The 5,554-nt window shown below is 47.4% G+C and overlaps 1 long non-coding RNA gene across 1 annotated transcript; it reads left to right on the top strand.

Annotated features, from left to right (window-relative positions):
- The first annotated feature begins 1,690 nt into the window (after positions 1–1,690).
- LOC127334048 (uncharacterized) lies at positions 1,691–4,729 on the top strand. Its single transcript, XR_007871905.2, has 4 exons — positions 1,691–2,086; positions 2,175–2,448; positions 3,098–3,183; positions 4,481–4,729. It is a non-coding gene; the product is annotated as an uncharacterized lncRNA (long non-coding RNA).
- Positions 4,730–5,554: the final 825 nt, after the last annotated feature.

Here is a 5,554-nt window from a genome sequence, read left to right as displayed (position 1 = left end):
GGACTCTTAGTCCAATTTGTATCTTGTTCGTACTTGGACGTATTCGATCTTCTGTATGATTTGGATCTTTGTATTGTATATTTGTATCTTGACTCGTTGGAGTCATTGTTGTAATATATGTATCTTGTGGGCTCTATTGTAATCCTGTTGTAATGTTACCGCTCGTGTTAATTCCTCTGGCTTCACGTGTGTGATTCGTCACACACGTCGTGTCGGAGGGCGTCTCTGAATCGATATCGTGCGGATTTCGGCGGGTTCGCTGGGATCCTCATGGTACCGGTTCCGGGGTGTCACAAGTTGGTATCAGAGCCCAGGTTGACGGTACCCCACTAGTCCAGCCTATAGGATAATCTTGCCAACGGTCGTTGAGTTTAGAGTGTCAAAACTATTTTCTAAAATTCGTTGGATAGATCTGATTAGCTCTGATTTTCTCCTTATCTATATTCCTTCTCCTCTTACCTTTCCGCGTTTTGAGTTTTCTCTCTTATCCGAGTTACTCCGAGCCTTAGGTTTCGACGTGGGTTGGACGATCTCTGCCTTAACCTAATAGGACCGATCTTTGAAGACCTTCCGACAGAAGAACATCACCGACTGCTAATCCTCGTCTTCTCCGTTTGACATCATCTTTGTTTCTGTGATCTTTCTTCAATTCTTTGTGCCTTGACCCCATCGAATCTTCGTTGACAATGCTTGTCAAGGACGTCAATCTGATTCCTGGAGTTGGTTACACGATTCTCTTATTCATGTACGGAGTAATACTTTGGGTGCGGAATGGATTGGCCCCCATACCGACTACTCTTATTATTCGCTCTTGTTACCTGAATTGGTGGATCCGTGTGACTGTTACTCCTTCCTTTGTTTCTCCGGAGTCATCCTCGTCATCGGAACAACGACTTCTTGTTAGTGGTGTCACCGATCTACGTGGAGCAAGAACTCTTGTTAGTGGTGTCGAGGAGATCGACACGTCGCCTGAAGATCCGATAGTTCACCTCTCTCCCCCGTACCTTGAGGTGGAACCTCGGGGCGAGGTTCCTTGTTAGTGGTGTCGATTGTAACGGCCCCGGGTAGTACCCCTACTAGATTTGTTTGTTCTTTTCTTTTTGTGCATCATGATGGCATATGCATCATCTCATTCATGTTTTATCTAATAAAATAAAATTATTTTATAAACCCTAGCTTGTTGTTTTTCCTCTCATATGTTTATTTTAAAAACCCCTTTCTCTCTTATCTGTTCCAATAATAATAAAGCCCTCATCTCCCCCTCTCATAGTCTCTATTTTATAATTAATCTTGTTCAACAATTAATTTTTTTGAAAAATAATGTGTTTTGTTTTGGGTTACAAATAAAGTAAATATTTTGAAAACTAGTTTTGATTCTTGCTATCATCCCTGTTTCAAATTTAAAACTGAAAAGAAGTTTGATTTCAAAAGGTTGCAAATAAAATAGAAAAAGAAAACCCCCCTCTAACCCTTTCCATCTCCTTGGGCTCTCTCTCTCCCTGGCCCGTTTCCCTCTCCCCTTCTCTTCCTTGTTCGGCCCGACACCAGCCACTGGCGGCCCACTTCCTCTCCCTTTTTCCTGGCTCGAGCCCACCTTTCCCTCTCCTCTTCTTCCGGCCCAGATACCCCTTCGACCATCTCACCTTTTCCGTTGTTGTCGTCTACCTCGCGGGCACGCAGATGGCGTGAACGCCGTGGTCCTCACAGCTCAACCACCGCGCCTCCCTCCTCCTCCTTTTAATCCTCTCCAGGCCTTCTCCAAACCCTAACCCCTCTCCTTTTCCTCCTCCCTTGCGCCGCCGCCCCTCTTTCTTTTCCTTCTCTTATCTGTGAGGAACACCAACACCACCGAGAGGGCCGCTGTCGAACCTTGACCGTGCCGTCGCCATGGCCACTCCCTCGACGAGCTGAGACTACCAAAATAAGCGCCTCGACGTCCTCTACCTCCCCCTTGAAAGAATCGACCTGAGGCGCCCTCTTTCCCCTTCGTTTTTGCCAATTCTCCCTCGGCGTCTGCGAGCTCCGGCGCCGATTCCGGCCACCGTGGGCCTCCTCCGCCCCTTATGAGCACGCCATCGAGTCCCTGGTGAGCAGGCGCATCTCCCAGTACCCCTCCTTCTTTCGTTTCCCTTCCTGGTTTGTTCCCCGACGTTGACCCGTCGCCGTGCTCGCAGAACCTTGCCGCCGGCGAGCTCTCCGGCGACCTCCAGCCGACGGCGCTGCCTCCATACGGTCCGCGCCGACGAGACGAACCTGACGCGCCCTCGCGCGCATCCAGGGACGCCCCACATCGCCCGCTCTCTTCATCACCGCCCGCGGTGACCGCCCGCGTATGGAACGTGCACGGCGTCGAACGCCTTGTGTGCGTGCACGCATGGTTGGCCAGCGTGGCAGCCACGTCGCCTCCCTGACCCCACCCGTCAGCCGCTCGGGCTAGACCCTGCCACGGTGAGAAAACCCCCTGCCAGATCCAGATCTATCCGTTTTTCAGTTAGCCCCCTGCACCTATTCTTTCAACAACCCGCAGTCCCTGCCCATGTGGCACTCTCGAAAACCCCCCTATATGTTTGTAAATAAACCCGGGGTCCTTCCCCCTTTCTGTAAATTGTTTTCGGGTCCTTTCCCAATTAAATAAAACCTGTTTATCTATTTTAAATAACTAAAACTTAATCTGCTAATAACTTTTAATCTGTACCTCGAAATAAAATGTGTTATATATGAAAATTGATCAGAAAAATGTGCTGAACATGAATATGCCATCCATACATCTGTTTGCATCTCACATCATGTCGTCCGATAATAGTTATGCATGTTCACCTCACATATATGCGGAGTATTTCGGACGCCGACTATGGTTTTCCCCGCTCCGCTTAAATTTGAAGTAGCGCACCCTTGCCATGATATGCCATGCTAACAACCACTTAATTTTGGTGGTAGTAAATGCAACTCCAACCTAATTTGCTTGTCCGTGGTTCCGACTCCGATTAATATGGATAAGTTGCATCGCATCATGTTTTCCATGCCATGCATAACATATTGATCATGCTGGATCTTCTTTATCCGTAATAGTAAGACTTGCACCCGTTGTTTGTTCCAGCATTTGCTTCTTCCCGGATAGGATCGCGAAGTGTTGTTGTGAGATACGACGAGTTCTCCGACAAGTTCTTCTGCTGCTTTTCACAGGCGAGCCCTCCCTCTTCACCTATTTACTCTCTCCCTCGCATTGCTATCCTTATGTTGTGCTTCTTTATCGAGTCGCGTGTCCTATTCCACTTGTTTACCATAATAATCCTATATGTATCCTTCCTTACCCATAGCCGTTGCTTGATGTTTGAGCCTTGCGAGTCGTAGGCGTGTTTAGGCTCTGTTGTTTATCTCGATCTGTTATCGGGATATGTTGGGTTGTTGGGAGGTTATCACATGCTATATCAGTTGTTGGAGATACACATGCTTTATTTATTATTAACAACTAAAATTGTAAGCAGAGGCATCTGTGAGCCCCTTTGAGAAAGCATCGGAACTTTGACTTGCTAATGTCCCCTAGGACCCGAGTTCTTGTTATCTGTTCCGAGATTGAGCGCTCTACCCATGCGTGGGGACGATTATTGGGACCCCCCCTCACCCATTACCTTTTCTCAAGTCAGTTGAAAAGGGGGCCACAACCTTGGTTTTACTTGGCGCATGCATGTTTATATACTGTTGCCTTCGGGTGTTTACTTCCTGTTGCCTTCGGGTGTTTATATTCTGTACTGTACCCCGCGGGACGTTTAGCGAAGCGTGTGGTTTGCATGCCTAGCCGCCGACGCAAACCCTGAGTCTGTCTCGGAGTACGGTCGGACTTCGTCACGGGTAGCTTAGTCGGGTGGCCCCCCTAGACTTTCTTGTTGAACTGGGAATGGTCTTGTTGTGAGACATCCACCTGTCATAAGTGGGTCGAGCATGCGTATGGTTACATTTGGGCAACCCCTGCAGGGTGTACATCTTATCGATAAGCCGTGTCCGCGGTTATGGACGACTTGGAATTGTATAGCTTGATCATAGAACAACTTACACCGTTATCTTGTTGCTAATAATCTAATAATAACTTGCGTAGTAATATAGCATTACTACAACCGATACCTAATAAAACTTGTCCACCGTTGAGTGCCTTTTACATTGCCTCTTCGCAATTGTTGAAGGGGATATGTGTAATTGGCTGGGTTATGCTTGTGTAGTATTTTACTTGTTACCTTATGCGCTCTCTTATCTTATCTGAGTAGACGGATGTTGTAGTGTGTCTCTATTGGTTATAGTTTTGCTGCCGCTAAACCTCTCATATAGCCCCCGGCGATATATATATTATACTCGCCCGGCGAGCATAGCCATTTCTAGTCTCGCTAAGTACGTGCCGGAGTTCGTTCCTTGGTACTTACTCTCGCCTTTTCCCCTTTCTCTTTTGCTTCCTCCCTTTTGTCGGCAACCGATGGCCCGACTTTGACAGGTACAAGATGACGACGTTAGCAAGGTTACCCTTCCGGCTTGGCCTGGGCAGGGTTATGGACGCCGCTGGTTATCATCGGGACTCTTAGTCCAATTTGTATCTTGTCCATACTCGGACGTATTCGATCTTCTGTATGATTTGGATCTTTGTATTGTATATTTGTATCTTGACTCGTTGGAGTCGTTGTTGTAATATATGTATCTTGTGGGCTCTATTGTAATCCTGTTGTAATGTTACCGCTCGTGTTAATTCCTCTGGCTTCACGTGTGTGATTCGTCGCGCACGTCGTGTCGGAGGGCGTCTCTGAATCGATATCGTGCGGATTTCGGCGGGTTCGCTGTGATCCTCATGGTACCGGTTCCGGGGCGTCACATTGAGCTTAATGTAATAGTTGTATTACTTATATTATTGCTTAATGGTAATTGTTTGTGAAATTATCTCAAATTTGAATTATGTGATGATTATATGATGTTTGAATTTGAAATTCAAATTCAAATTTGGTTTGAATTCAAACATACCACTTAACTTGTAATTCAATCATACAACTTAAGATTTCAATGCAATTATCACTTCTCTCTTCTCAAAACCCTAATTTAGACAAGTAGGAACAAGTTCATCGCACTCTCGAAACCCTAACCCTGTAAGGTGTCAAGAGAGAAACCTGTCCCCCTTCGATGCAGTTTTGTTTTAAAAGCGCGAAATTTCCCCGTAAAGTACAATGCAATGCACATCCCTTTCTAAAATCTACCCCTCGATCGTCTCTAAACCTGGGATATTACAAGCTCCTACCTCTCCTAGCATAAAGGCTTCGTGCTCCCAGGTGAAAACCCAAGCTCTTGCCTCGGCCGGAGCGGGCGACGGCAGCGATCTCGTCGCTTCCCTTCTTGGAGGCGTCGTCTTTGGAGGGCATGACCTTCACTCGATGAGGGTGGCCTATTTGCCGAGCTGTGTTGTGTTGCCGTCTGCTTTGGAGGATGCCGAGGCGGTGGCCTCGGGTAGGTGGCTATGAGCCGGGGCGGCGGCCCCGGAAGGCGATGCGACAGCATCTCTATGGTGTGGGGATGCGGCTTGCCA

The sequence above is a fragment of the Lolium perenne genome, chromosome 2 (assembly GCF_019359855.2).
Source record: "Lolium perenne isolate Kyuss_39 chromosome 2, Kyuss_2.0, whole genome shotgun sequence".
NCBI lineage: Eukaryota > Viridiplantae > Streptophyta > Magnoliopsida > Poales > Poaceae > Lolium > Lolium perenne.
The sequence above is the reverse complement of the archived record's forward strand: the minus strand, read 5'-3'. Positions and strand labels throughout refer to the sequence as shown.